This window comes from Sus scrofa, chromosome 15 (assembly GCF_000003025.6).
Source record: "Sus scrofa isolate TJ Tabasco breed Duroc chromosome 15, Sscrofa11.1, whole genome shotgun sequence".
NCBI lineage: Eukaryota > Metazoa > Chordata > Mammalia > Artiodactyla > Suidae > Sus > Sus scrofa.
In genome coordinates, this window is record NC_010457.5 from 63,849,893 (window position 1) to 63,875,008 (window position 25,116).

The 25,116-nt window shown below is 36.7% G+C and overlaps 1 long non-coding RNA gene across 2 annotated transcripts; it reads right to left on the reverse strand.

Moving 5' to 3' along the window:
• Positions 4,025-24,509, reverse strand: LOC110257020. 2 transcript variants are annotated; one of them, XR_002339171.1, is made up of 3 exons: positions 23,529-24,509; positions 5,766-5,831; positions 4,025-4,139 (listed from the first exon to the last, which is right to left on the reverse strand). It is a non-coding gene; the product is annotated as an uncharacterized LOC110257020 (long non-coding RNA). The 2 variants fall into 2 exon arrangements; XR_002339172.1 differs by having other exon boundaries at positions 5,766-5,834.

Consider the following 25,116-nt stretch of genomic DNA (forward strand, 5'->3'; position numbering starts at 1 on the left):
TTTTTGGAGATTAATTGAAGGTATGAAAGCCCTCAGGGTCTGCCTGCCATGTCATGCAGATGCAGATATTATCCATTGTCTTTATTAACATGTATTCACAAAGACTGGCAGGTTCCACAAAATGGGTTAGGCCTAGTCTGATCCTGTCATTTCAAACCCTTTTAAAAACTCCTATGGAGTTCCTCTTGTGGCTCAGCAGAAACAAACCTGACTAGTATCCAAGAAGATGAAGGTTCTATCCCTGGCCTTGCTCAGTGGGTCAAGAATCTGGTGTTGCCATGAGCTGTGGTGTAGGTTGCAGATGCGGCTTGGATCCTGCATTGCTGTGGCTGTGGCATAGGCTGGCAGCTGCAACTCTGATTCAACCCCTAGCCTGGGAACTTCCTGCACCTGCAGCCCTAAAAAGCAAAACCAAAACAAAACAGAAACCAAAAAACCCCCAAACCTCCTAGAAGTCATAGCCAACCTTTGAGCTTGATAAATGTGAAGATTAACCATAGAATTTTGGGCATTTGCCTGATTTCTGTACAATTGACTCTGAATAATTGTGTGATACTATCTGTATTTTTCTAATATTATGAGCAGATACAGATACGATTTCTCTTTACAATAGCTGTTATTTCTCTTAAATTGTTAGATTTGTATAATCAGTGATAGGGGAAGTCAGATCTGAAAATTCAGTGAAGTTTGCCTCAAAATGTTATTCTAAAGAAAAACAAGTTTGGAATGTTTTTTGGAAAGATATAAACACTTAAAAATAGACATAAGACTTCTTATTTTGCTGGTCATGGACTTATTCACCACCTGTCAGTTCCTATGAACTGTTTGTTCAAAAGCAATACAGAAAAAGCAAGCTTTCAACACAGAATGCTTACTTCACTTACAGTCCTACTTCCAGTGTTCCAGGAATCCTATTGTGAGGCCTTGCTCATGGCCGCAAATGTGACAGGAGCTGGAATCGTTTCTGAGATATAACACAGGCATTTATGATGATTAGTTAATCACTTATAAAACTTCTTGAAAATGAAAACCTGCTGTACAGGAACTAAATCCATAAGACCCAAGAACTGTAAATCACTTCTGTGAAATGCCCAACTATTCACTCATTCATGGAGTAATGTTTGGTTAGAGGAAGAGAAAGAGAAAAAGTGAGCAGAGGTCTTTTTTGTGGTTTTAAAAATCCTGCACTGTTGCACTAAACCCACATTAGCCATGGGAATATACATGGATGCTATGGCAGAGACACCTGTGTGAAAAGCAGAGGACTTCTGTTTTGACCACTGTACTACCACTAGTTTGCCAAGGTGTGCAAATCAGGATCTTTTTTTCCTGTTTGAGGTAGACATACAGTTTTCAAACTGTGCTCCACAGAGCCCTCAACACCCCATCAGAGGGTCCCATGATGGCATTGAGAGGGGAGCAGTATCAGCTCTCAGGAATCCAGGCTTCTGTTCCATGACCACTGCTTCAACCAATCAAGACAATGCCATCTCAATTGGTTTTTCAGAGTTAAGTATATACAAGTTTTCCATGTTTCATTAAATGTAAAAGAAACCTTTTTTTTTTTTTGAAAAAGGATCACTGGTTAAAAGTTGAAAACCATTAAACTAGGTCAGCTTTGAAGAGTCTTCAATCTTCTAGTTTAATGGTCAGCTTTAAAGATTGAAGACTCTTCTTTATACCTTTCCTATAACTAGTTTAGGATATGATGGAATAATCAAAATTAGCTCATCCTACTTAGATTACTTAGACTGAAACTATTTAGAACATAGATTACTATATAAACCTCTGACAAAATGCAAAGGGTAGGAATGACTATTCAGTAAGCTTGAGACCTTTTCAATACTTAAATGTTAGAGGTTAACAAAGAATAAGCTACCTGAAGTAACCAAGTCCATGAGTTTCTTTTCTGTGGAAAGTTTCATTTGTGCCGTGTATTAGATTCCAGATATAAGTGATATCATATGGTATTTGTCATTCTCTTTCTGATTTACTTCACTTGGTATGAGAGTTTCTAGTTCCATCCATGTTGCTGCAAATGGCATTATTTTGTTCTTTTTAATGACTGAGTAGTATTCCATTGTGTATATGTGCCAATTCATATACATTAATCCATTCATTGGTCAATGGACATTTAGGTTGTTTCCATGTCTTGGCTATTGTAAATAGCACTGCAGTGAACATAGGGGTGCATGTTTCTGTTAGAATGAAAGTTTTGTCCAGAGATGTGCTTAGGAGTGGGATTGCTTGATCATATGGTAGTTCTATATTTAGTTTTCTGAGGTACCTCCATACTGTTTTCCCTAGTGGTTGTATTAGTTTACATTCCCACCAACAGTTCAGGAGGGTTCCCTTTTTTCCATACCCTCTCTAGCATTTGTTATTTGTAGACTCAATGATAGTCATTCTGACTGATGTGAGGTGGTATCTCATTGTAGTTTTGATTTGCATTTCTGTAATAAGTAGTGATGTTGAGCATTTTTTCATGTGCTTGTTGGCCATCTGTTTGTCTTCTTTGGAGAAATGTCTATTTAGGTCTTCTGATGATTTTTTCAATTGGGTTGTTTGTTTTTTGCTGTTGAGTTGTAAGAATTTTTTTTAATATATATTTTGGAGATTAAGCCCTTGTTGGTTTCTTTGTTTGCAACTATTTTCTCCCATTCTATAGGTTTTCTTTTCTTTTCTTTTTTAAAATGCTTTCCTTTGCTATGCAAAAGCTTGTAAGTTTGATTAGGTCCCATTGTTTTATTTTTGATTTTATTTCTATTGCCTTGGGAGACAGACCTAAGAAAACCTTTGTATGGTTGATGTCAGAGAATGTTTTGCCTATGTTATTTATATTCTAGGAGATTGATGGTGTCTTATCTTATGTTTAAGTCTTTAATCTATTTGGAGTTTATTTTTGTTCATGGTGTGAGGGTGTATTCTAGTTTCATTGATTTACATGCAGCTGTCCAGTTTTCCAGCACAACTTGTTGAAGAGACTGTCTTTTTCCCATTTTATATTCTGAGGCAAGACTTAAATCACAGAGGTGATTAAGGATTGTCATGGAGGAAGTGGCATCCGAAGTGTGTTTCAAAGAATGAATGGGATTTGAATAGACAGAAGTTATCTGCAGGAATTTCAGTGAGGCTGGCTGGAAGGATCTGTGTCAGAAAGAATTGTTGGGAGAAGAGAGCCATATAAGCAGAAACATAAAGAATCTTTTAAGAGAAAGTTTGCAAGTATGAGTTTTACTCCAAAAATGTTAGGATGCAGGAGACAGCTGTTGATCAGGTTTGCATCACAGAAAATATCTGGCAGGTCTTTGAGGGGAGACTGGCAGAGGCCTGTTCCAAGATGGCAGAACCATTAAGGATGTGATTTCAGTAATCCAGGAGAAAGCTATGAGGGCTATAGCAGGTGCTATGGAGAGCTGACGTCAGGGAATGAATCTATGACAAATCAATTAACAATTAACTTTGGCCAAAGGGCTTAAAAATAGATGGTCAGAAATAGATTCTTTTGGTCCTCCCAGGACCTGTCTACAATTGACAGTAGGGATCCAAATCCTAATTCTGTAATTCCACACCTAACAACTACTTCCACAGATATTTGCATGACATTAAATTCACCAAATGGTTTCCAGGAGAGTTAGTTATCGTATTATAGTTGGTTGGTTGGTTTTCTTTTTGGACGGAGTATCAGAATAATTGTGATGCTCTCTCAGAGCTCTCTCTGGATATTGGGTGTGTTTTTTATCATTCTGGAGTCAATCTGATACTATCTACATTTAGTGAGATGTATTAGATTTTTGCAAAAGCTCCCTGGAAAATGATTAAAATTATTTCAGGAAAGAGACTCACATCCATCAGATTAATCATAAGTGTCAACATATTTATGGTTTAGAATTGGTTACACATGCTGCAGTGGACTATGGGGAAGTAGATATAGATGTGGTAAAGGATCTCTATTATAAATTATAGAAAGAGAAAGAGCCTATTTTGTTAAAAAAACAATGGTTATAACTATCACCAACAAAAGTGGATTTGAACATACCTTTATTTTATTTTATTTACTTGCAGTACTCTGTTAGATCACAGCCAGTATTTCTCCAGTTATGGTGCCAGAATCAGCAGCTTCAGCCTCACCTAGGAACCTGTTAGAAATATAGATTCTGAAATTCCGTTTGAGACTTACTGAAACAGAAACTCTGGGGCAGAAGAGGTAGTAGTTGGGGTTTTAAGGAACCTGAGAAGAGATTCTGATGCACATCAGAGTCTGAGAACCATTATGATCGAGATATTATACAGTTAAGAGTGTGGACTTCAAAGTCAGATAGATCTCTAAATTCTGACTCTTCCTCTAGATAAGTGTGATCTTGGCAGTTTACTTAATGTCTCTGAACTTTAGTTTCCTCATTTGTAAATGGGGATAAACGTATTTCCTACTGAGGGGTAGTTGCAGAGACCCAGTGAAATGATGCACACATTGACTCATTCATTCGTTGTTGATTCTGTTGATTCTCTACGAACTGACTGGGCTTGGCTTCCTCCCAGGTGCTCTTTCAGGCACTGGAGATTTAATGGTAAATAAAAGGAACAAGGCCTTACTTGGAAGAGGGGGAAGTATACATTCCAGTGCAGTGAATGTTGTGGGGACTCAGCATCATGTTTGTCAAGTGCAGAGAAAGCTCTCAATAAATGTTATTTGTGATGAGTATTAGCTAATTGTTCCTCTGAATCAGAATTCAAAAGCAATGCCATTTTCAATTTACTCAATCCAGCTTTTCCAAACATTATTAAGATCAATATAAGTCTGGCTAGAGCAGCACTTGAAAAAAAACAAACGAAAGCCATCCTGGCTTTTAAAAGAGAAAAAACCTGGGGACTATAACTTATGAAAATAAAACTGCCACAGAATCTAAAGACAGCATTTCACCCTAATGAAAATGGAGATAAACTCAAGAGCTGCTGTTTAGGCCATTCCGAAATACTACGTTTGTAAAAGATTTAGAACGCCCCAAAGTTTCTGTCCTATTGCCTACTGAACACATTAAAAAAAATGGACTCTTCCATTATTAAATGATGCTTGAAAGCTCTCTGTATTTGATGGAGGGGAGCAATCTTCTGGGTGTCCAGGAAAAGCTGCTACAACTTCCTTAACAGCCTCTCACATCTGGTGATGGAGGCCGAGTCATTTAAATAAAAAAAGGGGCAGAAAAAACGCTGAGAGGCAGTTTGATCTAACTCAACCTTTTCAAATGACTACACTAATTTTAAACATATGAATTTAACTGTATGTTCGCCCCTCTATAAACAGGGCGAACAAACAGTATATCATTTTTACACTTGAACTGTATTATGATTTTAATGCAGACTCAGGTGAGGTGAGGTCAGAAGATACAATTAAATGGATCTGGTACCAGCTGGAGATTAGGCTCTCTTTAACCATGCTTGGGTGATTTATCCATCAACAACTCATGTACAGCTCCATAAAAATTGATATCTGTTTAAAAATAGGTATTAAAATACAGTGTACTTTTAAAATTAGAGACTAAAATATTGTGTAGTTGCCAGCAGGTAGTTTATTTAATATTCATGTGCAATATGAAACAGAAAGATTCCTGTTCCTGGAATAAATATCTATTAGAATAAGTTCACCCTAGTTGCTGATATAAATATATAGATCTTCTGTGCTTGGTCAGGTCCTTGGAAACAAATGCAGAAACAAACTTTTAAATCATTTACAACCCCTAGCATGTGAAATAATGATATATCATTACCTCACTTGTTAACTGGCTCTCTCTGTTCCTTGAGGATTTATTTCAATGTTGTTCTTTCAAGAAAGGCTGCTTAAAACAAAAACAGAAAGGAAAAGGAAAGATAAATGCCAAGTAAATGGATTTATTAAGAAGAAATACAAAATCTTGGTGCTTTTATATAATCTGCTCTGGACCGCGGAGGGTAGATTTCAATCTTATGGTTGAATTTGGTTTCTAATAGACGTAAATTCAAATATTTGAATTTTCAGCATCTAAAGCCAACTTGCAGCTCTAAGTAAAGGGCAATAATTTGTCTACTAATATGCATATCAAAAACTTAAACAAATGAGCATTTAAAAGTAATATTTGATTAGCCATTTGCTGAAAGAAAAGTAATTCTGTCTGTCTAATCCAGTAATTTATATAGTTTAGTGATTTGCTTGTCAATAATGAACAAATTGCCCTAATATATTACTGCAATGCTTCATTTTCATTAAGACATCTGCCAACTTTTCAAAAAACCTTTTCCAGTTGGGACTTGACTTATAATTGTAGAGTCCCTTGGGGGATTTTCAATATTATTCTAATCAATTTTATCTACAATACACAATATGGATGATTACATTGCAGTGCAATTTCTAAAGTTACCTTCTCACATTAGTCATTTGCAAAAAGAGGAGACACTACTGATGGCTCTAGAACATATTTTAGAAAATAAACTCACTGTAGCAATGGAGCAAGGAATATTTTTCATCATTTGAATGCATCACAATATGAATATGTATAGTACAGATATGCTTACATAATTTACAACCACACTTCAAGCTTTACGGTCTATAACATTTATATGTTATTTTTATGCAATCAGATGATAATGGATTTTACAAACACAAGAGTCAAAAGTTTAAAAGTCCTCCAAGATGATGTTGTGTGTAGACCCCTATGGTAATGCCATAGTCTTTTTTTTTTTTTTTCTTTTTTCATAATATGGGGAGATGGATCAGAGTTCCAGGGAAAGCTGGAAAAATAAAAGTGCTCTTAGTCTTCCTTCAAATTGAATCAAGACTCCAAAAAAGTCATTTAACTAGCTTCTATCCGTAACAAGTGTAATATCTTGGCTCCCATCTTTGTATTTTAAAACTTCTCCAGACCCAGATGGGAAAGAGTTATGCTACTTACTGAGGAGCTTCTCCAAGACCTTTCTTCAAATTTTCATCATTGTGGTCTTCCCCCTGGTCATCTAATCTGTCTTAAAGAGTATAAAACCTACCCCTCATATCAGAGAAGTCTATTTTCAGTTTAACAGTGAGTATTCAGGAGCACTGAGGAGGAGACAAACAGGTCTTATAAATATTTAAAATGTATAGGAAAAAAAGGAAATTGGAATGACAAATAATAAACCATCTGATGAAGAGCAAGTTAGTGGTAGTACCAAGAAAGTCTGTTTTTTTTTTAGATTTTTAAAAAATTTTTTAAATTTCCTGTCTGTTTTTACCAAGTTTTTCCAATCCTGTTTTCCAAGCACTAGCAGGAATAGCAAAAATGAACCTCAGTTCTCAGAACTCTTTCCTGTTTTTTTTTAACTTTTTTTTTTTTTTTTTTTTAATGCTTTAAAAAGCAAAAATGCATCTTCAGCATATGGAGGTTCCCAGGCTAGGATCTAGTCGGAGCTACAGCTGCTGGTATACGCCACAGCCACAGCAACGCAGGATCCAAGCCGCATCTGCGAACTACACCACGGCTCATGGCAATGCCGGATCCTTAACCCACTGAGAAAGGCCAGGGATTGAACCTGAAACCTCATGGTTACTAGTTGGATCCGTTTCTGATGTGCCACAATGGAAACTCCTTTTTTGTTGTTGTTGTTGTTGTTGTTGTTGTTGTCTTTTTGCCTTTTCTAGGGCAGCTTTCCATGGCATTTGGAGGTTCCCAGGCCAGGGGTCCAACTGGAGCTGTAGACGCCAGCCTATGCCAGAGCCACAGCAACTTGGGACCTGAGCCGCGCATCTGTGACCTACACCACAGCTCATGGCAAGTCCGGATGCTTAACTCACTGAGCAAGGCCAGGGATCGAACCCGAAACTTTATGGTTCCTAGTTGGATTCCTTAACCACTGCGCCCACAACGGGACTCCAAAAACTCCTTTTTTTTTAAACTTTTAATCTTACTGTTGGGTTGAATGAGTTAAGAGAACAGCATGCTAACTAAAATATGTATGAACTCATCCTTTAAAGTTAATAAAGTTATTATTAACAAATATTTATTAAGAGCTTACCAAATGCAAGGTAATTTCCTAGAACATATATGAAGAAAAACTTAACACTATCTAGGAGACATAAAAGAAGGCTTGAAAACCTAAGAGACAGGTATTGTAGGTAAAAAGGTTCAGTATGTTAAAGCTGTCTGTCCTATTTAATTTTGTTCTTATCCAAATTATTCTAATCAAAATATTACCTAGCCTTTTTTTTTTTTTAACTTGTAAAATGAGCTTATCTAGAAAAATAAACTCAGGATACCTGGAGTAAGGGGGAAAATATTCCAAGCTGGGAAAATGGGCGGGGCCAATTTTATGGGCAACAATTTGGAAAGAGTTTCAGGAGATGGTAAGTAGACTGATTTGATGAAACTCAGAGTTCATATAGAACAGAAGAGGATTATATTCCAAAGATAGAATGCATGCAGATCGGGGAGAACTTTAAATTCTAAGCTATGGGACTTTCTTCCAACAAGAAATAATTTAAGGGTTTTGAACCAGGGAATTACTTGGAAAGAGCTATGTAAGAGCAGCCTAGCAGTAGTGTACATGATGGATTAGAAGGGGAAGTGACTATAGGCAGGCAGAATAGTTAGAAGTCTATTGAAATAATCTGTGCATGAACCGGTAAAAGCCCAGGATAAAATAAAATAATTTATAAATTGAATGACCTTCAGATCATCTAGTGCAGTGGCTTTTGAGTTTTTTTTGTTTTAAACCTTGAGCCATAGTTAAGACATGCTTTGCATATACACATGCATATAAAACAAAAAAATGTTTAACAGAACAATATTTATCCTTAGTATTTATGGTGACATTTGACTTTTTTTGTTTTATTCTTTTTAAATTTTAGAAATGATGATGGGAACACATTATATTTATTTTAAGATTTTCTAACAGGTTGTGACTTGCTGTTTGTAAGATGTGGATCAGGTGCAGCCCCTTTACTTTTTGGAAGAGAAACTACGATACTAAGAAACCAAGAAACTTGCTCAGGGTTTTACTGCTTGTAATTAGAGGCCAGGTCCATGAACGTCCATTGTAATACATTACGGTTAGGATGGTACCATGGTAGAAATAGACCTGGGAGTGGTTTTAGAGGATAATAAACAAGAGAAAGAGACTGGGCAAAATCAAAGTCCACTGAGGTTTTATTCCTGGTTAATAGGGTAAACCAGTTTGCTGTAGAAATTTAAATGTCCAAAGGAGGAGCTATCTTGGAGAAAAGTTATGGGTTCACATTGAGCTTAAGAGGGCAGAGGGATAGTCAAACTGCCCAGCAGGCAGAGAGCTGCATGAGTAAGTATTCAAATGAAAAAATCTTGTTGGTCATCTATTTGGAATGACTAGATGGTATTCCACCTAATATATGTATGCTGAATACCTTTCCTATTGATGGTCATGTTATAGGCACTAGAGAGTCAAAGATGAGCAAAATCAGGTTCCTGTACATGAGAAACTCTTATTCAAAAGTTTGCTGATAGAAATATATTTCATGGGAATTAAACCACTCTTGTTGCTAAAAATTCAATAAAATTCATTTCTTTTTTCTTTTTTTGTCTTTTTAGGCCCTCATCCGCAGCATATGGAGGTTCCCAGGCTAGTAGTCAAATTGGAGCTGTAGCTTCCAGCCTGCATCACAGCCACAGCAACTCCAGATCCCAGCCGGGTCTGCGACCTACACCACAGCTCATGGCAATGCTGGATACTTTAACCCACTGAGTGAGGCCAGGGATTGAACCTTTGTCCTCATGGATGCTAGTCAGATTCATTTTCACTGAGCCATAATGGAAACTCCTAAAATTCATTTTTAAAACTTTAAAATTTATTTTGAAAACCTTTAAAATATTTGATCTTCTACAGTTTGATCCAATAACTTTACACCTGCCTTTACATCAACTTGTACTGTTTTTTCAGCAATAATGCACGTGTGTGTGTGTGTGTGAAGTGTTTTTCCTTTTGAGTTTCACCGATACTCTTTAAAGTGGCAAGTTGCCTCTTACCAGATTACATCTGAAGAGAAACAGCTTCTGACAGGGAAATGAGCAGCTGGGTGACAGCCTACAGCAACTCTGTTATTTTGCACTGATATAGCATTTTAATGTAAATGGCTAAAATGCAATCTGAAAATAGTTATTCATCACAAACAACCACAAAGCTGGTTAGCATTTAAGCTGTTATATTTGTGGGTTGAATTCTTTCTAGGTGCTTCCCTTCCTTTCTTTAACAATAATGATGGTGACTTGGACATTGCCCACTGGAGAGAGGAAAGCAAGATGGTGAAACTGCGGCTCAAGTGTTGTAGTGTTGAGAAAGATCGGCAGTGGTACCTGAAGAATGTCCAGGATCCTAATACCCAATCCATTTGAGCTTTTTTCTATTTTACCTAGATAACTTAGAGTTTTAGCCTTAGAGAAAATGTAACTGAAACTGACTGGCCATCATGGAGTCAGGATTTAAGTCATTGGCAATAGTTATATATAATTCCTGTTGAGGGTTTTCTTCCAGGTTCAGGGATTCTTAGAGCTCCAAACTCTTTAAGTTTATATAGTCTTTGAACCTATAAAGTCAATATACTACCTCCTAACAAACTAACTTCACGAACTCTTGGAGAAATTTTCTAGCCATCTAGCTCTGCTCTTAAGAGATACTTGACTGTGCCATGCATTGCTCTTACGAACTGACCGTCATGGTAAAGAAACATTTCAAGTTCCTTTAAAGTGCATATTAAAGTACACATCTCACCCTGCTACCAAGTATATCTAACAAAAATGGGCATCCTAAATAACACAATATGGAGGGTTATGCTGCAAGAAAAGAAAAGAAGTGGGAGAGACCAGAGAGTAATGATGCAGTAAAGCAGGATATTTTGAAACTGCTATTCTGATGAGGTTGCATGATGCCATTTGTGTGTGTATATGAGTGTGTGTGTGTGTGTGTGTGTGTGTGTGTGTGTGTGTGTGTAGATAATGAGCAACAAATATATTAATCATTCATCCGTACGTGGGAGTTACTTCACCTTCGATGAGGTGAGATTCAGTGAAGGATGAGATTAGAGATGGAATAAGGGTTGTAGTGAGGTTCAAAGATATGGTGAAGTGACCTGATATCAACAACACTTCATCTTTTAAAAAAACAGAGCTTTTCCAGATGCATCAAAATTCCGTATAACAACAACAACAACAAAAGACTAAATAAAATAGCTGTGACTTTTTTTGTGTGTCAAAATGGTTGACTTAAAACTTGTGACCTGATGTAATATAGTGGTTCACCCCCAGGGAACATTTGGCACTGTCTGGAGACCTTTTAGGTTGTTACAGCTTGGAAGGGATTTGTTTGCTACTGGTGTCTAGTAGGTAAAGACTGAGGATGCTGTTAAACATCCTCTCATGCACAGGAAAGATCCCTCACCTGCCCCTCACCTCAACAGAGTGTCGGTAGGAGATGAAATCCAGAATTAGAGTGAGAAAGGTGAAAGAACCGAGAGATGGCCAATGAGAGAGTCTAAGCATAATAGCAGAAGAGAGAGGAGCATAGATAGGATCTTTCCCAAAGGCTTCTTTTATACTCACCTTAGTTTTCCCTACACAATAAACAATTCATCTTGCTTCAGCAAACCTCGTATTGAATTTTTGCCTACTACCTGACTCTGATCCTGACCTAGTGAGCCCACTCCTGGGAATTTATCTTATGGAGATAATCTAAAAGAAAGACATGGTCATAGGCATGTTCTTTGCAGTGTTATTTATAACCTAAAATCTAACCCTACTGCAAGATAAATTGATTTAGGGGTCATCATGTAGCATACAAGAGAAAATGTAGATTCTGCAATCAGAACTGAAATTCAGGAGAGAGGTCGAAGTAGGTGATATAAATTTGAAGAATTAATGTTGCCCTAAAACTCAACATATCTATATCTCTAAATGAAATTTAATCTGTTCCAATTTCTTACCTTTCTGGTGTCGGAATACTCAACCTCAGTTATTAATTGAGATTTCCCAAGTCCATCTCGAATGTGGTTGTAAAAGAATCCTGGGCATAATTGGGGCTGGGAAATTAGGGAGAAACTAGGCTCTTAATTTGAGAGAGGCTGATCTTTGGGTTTGCTTCCTTTGCTTTTTCTGTTAGGTGATGCTACTCTTGAGCTGTGTTACCCACAACACAAATGCACTTAGAGATGCCCATAGCCTTTATCCTCTCTGCCCCATGGTGGGCCTGGGAGGTGTCCCACCTCAGGGACTGAGTCCAGCCATCCCCACCTGCTTTGAAGGGCTTCAGTTTCCTTCTGGTCAGTCCTGCTCCATATTCTCTCTCTTTTTCCAAAAAAAAAAAAACAAAAAAAAAAAAACCTCTCCTTTGTGAGCAGGAAACACCAAAGCTCCTATTTCCCATTTCTCTTGAGGCCAAAGAAGATATTTAGAAACAAATCACTTACCTGGATTTGGAAGTAACAAAAATGAGAAACACAACATTCAGTTTCTTTCTTAATAACTTGCTTTTTACATTAAACAGATACACCTAATAACAAAAGATATGGGAGAATAGTGGAAAACTTATTATAAGCAAGAAAAATTAGAGAGCACACAGCAAAAAGTTGAAGATACCTTACTTCTAGTGAGTGTTTTCATAGCAAGAGAAGCCAATGAAAAGATAGAAAATTATGATCAGAAAGATGGAATAATATTCCAGGAAGCAGAGACATTGGTTATAATCAAATCTCCCAGAAATTCCAGGAAGATGGAGGGTTACAAAAATCTGACAGATGACCTGAATTTGATCACAAAGAGAGCACCAAGACTATGAAATCTTCAAGAGCGCAATTTTAGGAGTATAATAACAGGAGATTATCCATAGGAATAAGAGGGTAATAGGTGTTTAAAATGAGGGCAATTTGTTTTAGAAACTGTCAGTGAAAGGAAGTTCAGAAACATGACCTGTCCACGTGAGATGCCAAAGTATCAAAGAGAATTTGTTGGATAATGAGATCTATACATAAATTTGTCAGCAAAAAGAGGGAGTTTCACTGGAAAAGGAGAGCTCAAAGACAAGGCAGAGATGGGAAATTGACAGAGAAGAAACTGAACAAAAGGGAAAGAGATTAGAAGCACAAGTGGAGGGGATGACCTTTGAAAGAAGGAAGTCTTTGAGACCAAAGAGAGGAGGCATATAGAGATATTTTGAAAGCAGTTGAAAATGAGAAAGATTCCCCCCAAGAACTGCCGCCATGTCAGTAAAGTATTAGGACAGTCTTTGTTGAGAGGGCTAACAGCTTGGGGACTTGACTCAGAGACTGACGATTTGCAGAGGTTTTTTTTTTTTTTTTTTTTTTTTCCAAATTAAAAGTTTAATGTAGTTCAAGTAAAATAACAGTGAAACAAGCCTAGCCCTGTGTTAATTTTTTGTTTATATGCAAATTCATAACTACCATCTAACCCCCTTGTAAATGCCAGGACACACTGATAGAAAAATCATTCTTTTTAAAAAATGAATTATGATCCCATCCAGAAGTGTGGCGCATGTATCAACTTGGACTGACACAATTGTTTTTATTTCTAATAAGGGCCTTCATTTACCTAAAATGTCACTCCCTAGGTATTCTGTTTCTCTTTTAAACATGTAAGACCATTGCTGTAAAAAAAAGGAAATTACACTGAATCAAAAGGCATCAAGAATATTAGTTGGAAACTTGATAGGGCTACATAGAATCTTAATCTTGAAAACACAGTAAAATTTGACTCCATCATAATAACCACAAGAGGCAGATCAATATGACTGAGTTAAGGTCTGTTCTATAAATCATTCCTTGGTGAATGAATTAGGAAAAAGATAAGCTGAAACCAAAATGGGGACGAGTGAGACAAGAACACTCTTCTCTGGAATGAGCTTCCAGTAAGTTCAGCTTGGGGCCACAGTAATGGAGACTTATACGTTGTGTACTGTAGGCAGCACATTTACTGACAAAGCTGACCTCAGCATAGGATCCTGGGTTTTGAAGGCAATGTTCTTACTCTTTATGTAAAATAAAAACAAAAAATGGAAAACCTAAATCACAGACATAAGCTAAAGTTGTATATGTAATTATTAAGTGTGATGTTTGCTACATGGCATTGTACATTTAAGATGTAAGTTAATGGTTTTTTATTGCCTAAAATTGTTAAGTTCAATGCAGCTCCAATTTTGACCCCTAGCCTGGGAACTTCCGCATGCTGAGGCCACAGCCCTAAAAAGAAAGTATTGCCTAAGAATCCTAAAGCAATTCATTGATGGAAGATTTGGAGACTAGTCCTTGACCTCCAAATGCTTAGAGTATTGTGGGTAGAATAATACAAATATTTTTTGGAATTGAGCATTGTCTGAAGGCTCTGTTTAGAACTGTCATGAAGATTAGAATAAAGTTCTATTGAAACATGGGAGAATAAATGTTTATACTCCCAGTAGCTTTATTAAAATATAGTGTTTTTCTCAATGTGTCTTATTTATATTTGTGTTATTATGGATTAGTATAGTACCTACCTGATGCAGATTAGGTATTAACTACTACTTGATTAAATTAAAATCGAGAGAGAAGTGCTAAAAGCTTTCAGAGAGGAAATAGGGTCCATTGATTTAATCAAAATATTTATGAATTTCTTTCTACTGGAGATAAAGCACTTGATAAGATGGTCATATGGGAGTTCCCGTTGTGGCACAGTGGTTAACAAATCCGACTAGGAACCATGAGGTTGCGGGTTCGATCCCTGGCCTTGCTCAGTGCATTAAGGATCTGGCATTGCTGTGAGCTGTGGTGTAGGTCGCTGATGCGGCTCTGATCCTGTGTTGCTGTGGCTCTGGTGTAGGCTGGTGGCTACAGCTCCGATTAGACCCCTAGCCTGGGAACCTCCATATGCCATGGGAGCAGCCCTAGAAAAGGCAAAAAAGACCAAAAAAAAAAAAAAAGAGAGGTGTCATATAATTATAGCTCTTGACCTCATGTAGTTCTAGTCTGGCAAAATTTGAACATTGATGTTTTTAAATAATTTTTTTTTTTTATGCAATGAAAGTTTGAAATTTAAAGTTGAATGGCCCATCACAACCCTATGTATTAAATTGAGCAAAGGAAGAAAAAATATTTAAAATGTAAGAGACAGTTTAGGCATTCAGGAGTTGGTGGGAAGTATTGACTAAGATTCAGTCTTGTAATGCCATAGTTTAAGATTCAAGTGTTATGCTAGAGGGGGGACAGAAGGATAGCAAAGAGAAAGAAGAAAAGCTCATTTGTGCTTTGTTCATGCAGTTTAAAAGTTTTCTATGGACACAAGCCAATTTTCATTTTCTATTAAAGTAGTCTTTTTTTTTAGGATTTAGAGTTGGAGAAGCAAAAGATGTAATTATAGGAAGCAAAGTAGGTAAGTTAATCTGAAACAGAGTTAAGAATAAAAGGGTGGAAATGCAGTAAAAAGAGAAAATTCATGGCAGATAGTCTTGGGTCAGATAATAAAAAGCCCTAAATGCCACACTAGGAGTTTGTACTTAATCTGGTGTACAATGGGAAACAAAGCTTTTTGAATAGGAAAATATACTGATAAAAATAGGGTTTGGGGAATTCTGCAATTTGTCTGCAATTTGCAGAATTGTCTCCAATGCTTTGGAGGATAGAGTGGAAGGAACTTTCAGAGAAGTAAGTCAGAATCATTTAGTACCATTCCAGAACCACAAGAACACCAAGTTCCATGGTGGTATTGACTGTCTTACTTGTTTACACCTGTGGTATGCAATAAATCATTGTTGAATTAATGAATGGTTATGTTTCTCTTACTGGGAAAGTCTGTAGTTAGCCAACTTAAAGCTCAAAAGAGGATCTCTTGATTAGAAATTCTGCAATTTATATACTAACAATATTTTCCATTTAAAATGCCTTGGGAAATTCCAAGTCTATTTATAATCCATGATGTCAGTGAGACGAAAAAAAAGCTAATTTACAATTCATCATTCAGCCATTATTCTACCCCATGGGTGGGACTAATAAACATTAGGTAGTAGGTGGCAAGCATGTTGATAAGGGAAAGAATAGCTGGTCCTAAAGATGAATTGTGGTTAGCACTATTATTAGTCTCAATAAATATTTTGAGACAATTCAGTATTCTGAGTTGCTATAAAATAGTATTAAAAATTGAATGTTTTTAATTTTTTTGTAGGAAAAGTATTTTTCTAATTTTATTAATGAATAATTGATGATATAATTGCATGTATTTAAAGTATACACTGTGATGATTTGATATACATGTATATTGTGAAATGACTACCTAGATTAAGGTAATTGACACATCCATCACCTCACATAGTTAACTCTTTTTTGTTTGTGTGTGGTGAGAATGCTTAAGATCTACTCTCAGTAACTTTTTCAGGTATACAATACCATGTTATTAACTATAGTCACCATGCTGCACATTAGATACCCAGAACTTATTCTTCTTATAACTGAAAGTTTAAGCCCTTTGATTTACATCAACCTCATCCCCTTTTCCCTCCACAGCCACTGACACTCACCTTTCTATTCTCTATTTGTATGAAATCTGCTTTTTTTTAAGACTCCACGTATAGTTGATACCATATGGTATTTTGACTTTGTCTGTCTGACTTATTTTGCTTAGCTTAATACCCTCCAGTTTCATCCCTATTGTTGCAAATGGCAGGATTTCCTTCTTTTATATGGCTGAATAATATTCTTTTCTATACATACACATGCACACTTGTTTTTTCCTTATCCATTCATCTGTCAAAGGACATTAAGATTGACTCCATATATTGGCTATTATGAGTAAAGCTGCAATAAACATGGGTATCTGAATATCTCTTGGAGATATGATTTCACTTTCTTTTTCTTTAGATATATACCCAGAAGTAGGATTGCTGGATCATGTGGTAGTTAAATTTTTAATTTTTGAGGAACCACCATATTTTTCCATAGTGGCTACACAAGAGTACATTCCCACCAACAGTTTTGTAGGGTTCTTTTTTCTTTACATTCTCACCAGTACTTTTATCTCTTGTATTCTTTTTTTTTTTTTTTTATTTATTTTATAGCATGTGGAAGTTACCAGGCAAGGGATGGAACCCACACCACAGCAGCGACCTAAGACACTGTAGTGACAAGGCTGGATCCTCGACCCAGCTGAAGCACCAAGGAATTCCTTTTGTATTCTTGATGATAGTCATTTTAACAAGTATGAGGTGATAGATATCTTATTGTGGTTTTCTTTTCTTTTCTTTTTTTTTTTTTTTAATTTGGCTGTACCTGCAGAATGCAAAAATTCCATGGCCAGGGATCGAACAGCAGTGACAATGCTGGATCCTTAATTGCTAGACCACCAGGAAACTCCTCATTGTGGTTTTGATTTTCATTTCCCTGATAATTAGTGATATTGAGCACTTTTCATATACCTATTGGTTATTTGTATGTCTTTTTCAAAAAATGTATATTCAGGTACTTCACCCATTTTTTAATTGGTTCAATTGCTCTTTTGCTCTTGAGTTTCATGAGTTCTTACATATTTTGGGTATCAAGCATTTCTCAGATATATAATTTGCAAATATTTTCTCCCATTCTGTACATTGCCTTTTCAATTTTTTTTTATTGTTTCCTTAGGCATTCAGAGGCTCTATAGTTTGATATAGTTCCACTTGTTTATTTTAGGTTTTGTTGCCTATTTTTTTGTCTATTAATAATTTTTAATCACTAATTTCTCTAAGAAATTATCACCAGGATCTATGTCAAGAATGTTTTTTCCTATGTTTTCTTTCAGAAGTTTTACAATTTTAGGTTTAACATGTGTCTTTAATCCATTTTGAGTTAATTTTTGTGAGTAGTATAAGATGTGGTCTGGTTTCACTCATTGGCATGTGGCTATGCAGTTTTCTCAACAGCATTTATTGAAGAGGCTATCTTTTCTCCATTGTGTGTTCTATGCTCCTTTGTATGAAAATTAGTTGACTGTATATGAGTGGGTGTTTGGACTTTGTATCTGTTCCACTGATCTTGTGCCTCTTTTTATACCAGTACTATATACTGTTTTGAGAATTATAGCTTTGTAATATATTTTGAAATCAGAACATGTGATGCTTTGTTCTTTCTCAGGGTTGCTCTGGGTATTCAGGAATTTTTGTAGTTCCAAACAAATTTTAAGATAGTTTTTTTTCCATTTCTGTGAAAAAAAAATGCCATTGGAATTTTGATAGGGATTACATTGAATCTGTAGATTGCTTTGGGTAGTATGGATATTTCACAATTAATTCTTGTGATCCAAGAATCCATTTATTTGTGTCTTTTCAGCTTCCTTTTTCAGTTTACATGTCTTTCACATCCTTGGTTAAATTTATTCCTAATTTTTTAAAATACAATTGTAAATGGGATTGCTTTCTTTCTCTCTTTTTTTCTTTTTAGGGCTGCAGATGTGGCATATGGAAGTTCCCAGGCCAGGGGTTGAATCAGAGCTGCAGCTGCCATCCTACATCACAGCCACAGCAACATAGGGTCCAAGCCACACCACAGCTCACAGCAATGCTGGATCCTTAACCCATTGAGCAAGGCCAGGGATCAAACCTGCATCCTCATGGATACTAGTCAGACTTGTTTCCACTGAGCCACAACAGGAACTTGTAATGCCGGATCCTTAACCCATTGAGCAAGGCCAGGGATCAAACCTGCATCCTCATGGATACTAGTCAGATTTGTTTCCACTGAGCCACAACAGGAACTTCCTGGGATTGCTTTCTTAATTTCTCTTTCAGATAGTGTTGTTAGTGTACAGAAATGCAAATAATCTCTACATGTTGATTTTATTATTAGTCTTAATAAACAGAGTCAAGATAATTAAATATGTTGTTCCTATTAAAGCAGTATAAAAATTGTATGTTTTAAAAATTTTTTTGGTAGAGAAGGTAGCTTTTTTTTTGTTTTTTTAAAGTTTTATTGAACTATAGTTGATTTACAATGTTGTGATAATTTCTGCTGTACAACACAGTGATTCATTTATACACATATCCGTATCCATTTTTTTAAAGATTATTTTCCATATAGATTATCACAGAATATTGGGTAGAGTTCCCTGTACTATACAGCAGGTCCTTGTTAGTTCTTAAAGGCACTTCTGTTTCATGTTTGAGCTTTGTTCTCTCAGTAGACTAGTGCCTTCTAGAAGAAGTCATGCCCTCCTCCACATTCCTGTACAAAGTGCGTAGTCCCAACTAAGTGTTTCTTATTAGTGTATAAAATACCGACATCCTCTATGTGAAAGATGCAAATATTTTGGCCATCTGATTGCTTTTTATAAATGGAAGACCATATTTGTTTCATTATTATACATATTTGTAAAAGTAAAATCCAGTTTCAGAAAAAACGCAGTAGAAATAACTAACATTTATTGAATGCTTACTATGTGCCAGTTGTTACATAGGTGAATACATTTCTTGTTCACATCAGTCTCTGAAGTAGGTGCCACCATATCCTGTTTCATAGATGAAGGAGTGATAGAAAAAGAGGTTAAGTAAATTGTCCAAGAGGACACTATGCTAAAAATGGTGTGGAGGGATTTGAACACAGACAGTCTGATTTTAGTCATACTCTAAACTGGCAGTTGGCATTTTTTTTTTTCTGTAAAGGGCCAGATAGTAAATATTTTAGGCTTTGCAGGCCATATGGTCTCTGTCGAAACTACTCAACTCTGCCGTTTAGTGCAAAGCACAGCCATAGATAATATGTAAATGAATAAGCATGGCTGTGTTCCAATAAAACTTTATTTATGGACACTAAAATTTGAATTTCATAAATTTTTATGTGTCACAAAATAGTATTTTTCTTTTGATTTTTTTTTCTAACCATTTAAAACTGTAAAAATCTTTCTTAGCTGTGGGCTATACAAAAATGGGGAGGGGGTGAATGGTTTTGTCCCACAGGCTATATCTATCTCTCGCTGACCCCTGCTCTAAATCACAGTCTATTTAGCCTCTAGGAAAGGAATGAAGAACCACTTAAGAATCTATATAGACCCCAAAATTCATATAACTTGTCTGCTAAAATGAGGAAGAACAGGAGAAACTGCTAAATAATGAATTTGGGATAGACCTAAAAATAATTTATTGGATGAAATAGCAGCTAAACCCCAAAATGTGTTCCTGAGGATGATTATAAGATCTTTTTATGCCTGTTACCTGTTTTCCCCAGGAAAGACTATTTCTCAAAGAGATTGTACTTTCTTGTGATTTAGTAAAACAAAGATTGCAGACAAGTGATAATCTAGACCACAGGTAGGTCAGATCTGGCCCACTTCCTATTTGTGTACTGTCTGTGGGCACCACCCCATCAAGCTAGCACTGAGAGCCATAAAGACCGGGGCCAGGTGGGAGGCGTGGAGGATCTCTGTGCCCCTTGCATACCCAGCAACTAGCTTCCCAGTGACACCTTGCCACTGCCCAGGGTCTTTGCTGCTTGTCACTTACACACTGGGGACTCTGGTTTGGCTGCTGATAGGCAGCAAACGGGAGATCCGTCTGGTGAGTAGCCTCACCTCTGAGCGGCTGTCCAAGTTGAGATGATGCACTGGGTCTGGATTTCTCTAGACAGATGGTGAAAGTGACTGTAGCAGCCACCTATCCCACTTCCTGCTAGACCCTTCCCCTTTGGTATTGTCTGTCATCTACCTGAGAAAGTCTTCTTTAAATAGCAGTTGGTCACAAAGTGTCCTTATGACCTGGAATACTAACCCCGGGCAAACAAGACATGGGCCTTTTCTCTTGTTAAGTAAATACCTGCATTATATTCTTGATTTTGCCTCTTGGCCTGCAAAGCCTAATATATTTAATATCTGCCCCCTAACCCCTAAATTTCTGACCCTTGACCTCAATCACAATAGGGACTACAAAAACAAAGAGAAATACGGGAAGTTGTTTGAATTAAAAGACAAGATTTGGCAACAATTTAGCTCATTTAGCATTTCACTCGATAGAAGGAAAACAACTGAAGCTTAAGTAAAATATGTAACTAGAAAGCAATGGGACTGACAATTTTTCTCAACAATCATGTGTGACAAAAATGTGATTGTTTTTCAAAATGGCGCCCTCCGGATGCTCTTCATGAAATTTAACAGTGTTGCCATTGCTGTAAAACATTTTGGCACTCTTCTTTTGGAATTGCTCTCTGAATTTACAAGTTGCAAAGATAACCTCAGAGTGGGAATGTTGGGTTGAATTTTAGAGTTGAAAGGACAGTTGAGATCAACCTCAGTGTTTTAGGGTCATACACCTCCTTCAACCAAAAAGGTTAGTTCCCAACTGACCACCCTTCTTGTTAGTAATACTTGCCTCAGTTTGATTCTTTTCCAAATGAATTTATAATTCTAGGATGAAAGACATGTTTCTGTCAAGGATAGTGAAAAGAATAAACCATATGTTGTGAAAGTCATTTTAAAAGAGGGAATAAAAACTATCCTGAGTGAAAAAAGTTATCATTGCTAGCAATGGTCAAATAGTTGTTTGCAGGAGTTCCCTCTGTGCATCCATGAGGGGTTAACGAACCCGACTAACATCCATGAGGGTGTGGGTTCGATCCCTGGCCTTGCTAAGTGGGTTAAGGATCTGGTGTTGCCGTGAGCTATGGGATGGGTCACAGACGTGGCTCAGATCATGCATTGCTGTGGCTCTGACTTAGGCTGGTGGCTACAGCTCCGACTTGACCCCTATCCTGGGAACCTCCATATGCCACGGGTGCAGCCCTAAACAAGACAAAACAAAACAAAACAAAATAGTTGTTTGGCTGTATAAATTCTGGTGAATTTTCTTTTTTTTTTTTTTTTTTTTTTTTTTTTTTTTTTTTTTTTTTTTTGTCTTTTCTAAGGCCACATCTGTGGCATATGGAGGTTTCCAGGCTAGGGGTCGAACCAGACCTGTAGCCGCCAGCCTATACCACAGGCACAGCAACATAGGATCTGATCCATGTCTGCGACCTACACCACAGCTCACGACAGGCAACTCTGGATCCTTAACCCACTGAGCAAGGCCAGGGATTGAACCCGCAACCTCATGGTTCCTAGTCAGATTCGTTAACCACTGAGCCACGACGGGAACTCCGCTGGCGAATTTTCTTTCGAAAAAAAAAGTCATGATACTCCATTATTAAGCAAAATGCCTTAAATTCTTTAATATTAAAAAGTTGGGAGTTTAATAACTTTCAGTTATAAAATAAGTCTATCCTAATTCATGTTTTCTCTGAGTATTCTGCACTGCCCAGTAAAAATACATGTTTTAATATGAATAAATGTATATAAATATTTGTCTGAATAATAAGTAAGGCTAATTTTTAATAAAGATAGACAAAGAGGGACTGTCAATAGGATGACTGTATTATTTTAGCAATAATTTTTCTTAGAAAAAGATAAGGACATTTATTTTTTTTCCCCCACGACCAGGATGGTAGCTAGATTTTTTTTTTTTTTTTTGATTTCACAGAGATGTGCCACAGAGAGCAACCAAATATAACAACTCCCTTTCACAACCATGTGGAAGCAACTTGCTTCCTGCCATTTCTCTCTCTTGTGATATTCCGAAGTGAAAATGAAATACAGATACTATCAAACTGTGGCTATGACAGATGAAAAAAATACATACTTCTGTTTTACTGAAGTGCATTTGTTTTCCTCCTCCATCCTACAGGAAGCATGACAAACCCACAGAGTCCCTGAGAGATGGATTTTACTGGGAGGCAGAATGCTAACTTTGCTCAAAGATGTGTAAATGCCACGTGCCCAGATGGTCCTTTTGCCTATTCATAGGGAGAGGCTCAGAAACACACATGCAACTTTCTGTGGTCAGTCATAACAGATTTGTTCTAAATAAGCCACACTGTTTTGCAAGATGGCAGGGAACTGTCAGGCTGTATTTTAAGCACAAATGTTTCTGCCAGACAGACACAGCGTATACCATGTGCTTCAGGAACATACACACATGTGGCATTGATCTGAGGACAGAATACAGACCTTGTGTTGTCATTTTGCAGCTCAGATCAATAAGCCCAGTTGTATTTCCTGCATTGACCTTCAGTTGACTCAAGGATTTCATGCTGATCATCAAAATTATAGAGAAAGATAATCAGACAGGTGGATAGATGGACAGTAGTCCTTCTTACCCTTTACATAGTAATCTCCCTTTGCCAAGCCTTATTCTGTGTGTTGCTCCTGAAGCCATTGTGTTGGGGGAGGGGCCTAGTAGTCTTTTACCTAATTTATTTTTGCCACGGACTTTATTTTTTTTTCTCTCATTGTGTCACTTTCCATTGATGCTTTAACAAAAGTAGACCTTATTAAGCAACTACACTTGACATTTTGTGTGTTATCAGGTAGATTATAGTTCTTAGAAATTTGCAATCCAAAATAGATATCCTAAAGTAGAAAACTAATTAATTAACAAAGGTTTATTTTTTTAAAAAAAGAAGCAACAATTTGTTACAAACACTGCCTTTCAGAGATTAACAGGAATTTCAGGTAGGGAACAAGAATACTTACATAACTGAGTTGGTGACCACATTGGGAAAGGGCCCAGCAGCTTCTAGTTCCAGGCTTTGTGGGACTGGTCACTCCCATCAGATTGTCCTGACAGACACGCCGAAGCAGGTGGGCAAGCTGTAGCCATATTACAAGAAGACATGAATAGATGAGAGGAGTAAATAAAAGCAAGCACTGGACTGAAGAGGAGAAAAAAGCATGTTGCTCAATGTAGCTAATAATTAATTTATTAACTAGTTAATTACCTCCCAGCTCACTCCAGACAGAATTAGCAGAGCTGACAAAAAATACACATTTTGAACTTGATGGTGAATAAGGGAGGAAGATGAATGGGGGTAGGACAGAGGAAAGCAAAGTTGGAGGTAAAAATTGTATCAAAAATATCTGCTCTAAGAATTTTGCCAGAACTGGCTTGCAGATTTGACTTTTTTCTTTCTAGCAGTCAAACAATAGCGAAAAGTGTAGTTGTAAGTTCCATAGTGTCCCACAGTAAAAAGATACTAGTTTCTTAGGTTAATTCCAGCTATTTGTGATATGAAGTCTCAAAGAAGCTTCTCTCCTGGTCCTCATAAAAAGGACACTGGGATATCATAAGCAAAATCTGACAACATGCTTATGGTAAAAACTTGTTAGATTTTCTAAAAATTAAACCTTCTCAAATTTAATACAGATATAGCCCCAAGGGATGGTTTAGCAAACAAAATTCTATTCCAAACTTTAGCGGTCCATTATTTAAATATAAAGTTAAGTGTCTAAGGGAATAGATGATTTGCAAGTTTTAGACAGTTCTCATAAACAGAATTTCTACAACCAACTTTTGATAATTTTCTAACAAAACAAAGTATGAATATTCTTTTTGGGGATTAAAAGCAGATTTATATACATTAGATGGCAGGCAAAATTCAGAGATGTGTTCAACACCTTTTCTGAACTTAGGTGATACCAACTAGAACATACCACACATACACCTCAGTAAAATACCACTCACTGTCATGGCCAAGATTTTCATTAGAAAATAACATTATAAGACAAATGGCCATTTGGAACTTCAGTTTTGAAAATAACTTGAATATATTTTGAATATTTCAAAGAAAATGTGCAATATGACCAGAGAAACCATTTCTGTTATGTCACTGCAATCAACAACATAGCATGGAGGACTAGGAATGGAAATTTGGAAATGTTGGGTACACAGGGTAGAAATTAAAATATGACATCTTAATAAATTATTTCCAAACCAATCAGAAAATCTAACAGTATATTTTCAGCCTGCAATGCTAATATCAAACCAGGCCTAAGGCATTTCCTGGGGGATTAATGACCAGAGGGAATTAATGGCCCTTGGCGTCACCTTAGGCCATCCACTTTCCCAGCCAGTCATTAATCCTAAGAAATGTCCTGAGCCTCAATCATTACAGCTTAATTGAGATGTCATGAAAAGGGTTAAAGAAGTTTTGACTACTTTACTACATGAATACCAGCAGTGAAATGCATTTAGAATCCCTGTTTAAAAGACATGTAATTGCCTCAGATTCTTTATATTATCATAACTCTTCAAAATTGATTGGTTTTAGGTTTATGGAAAAAT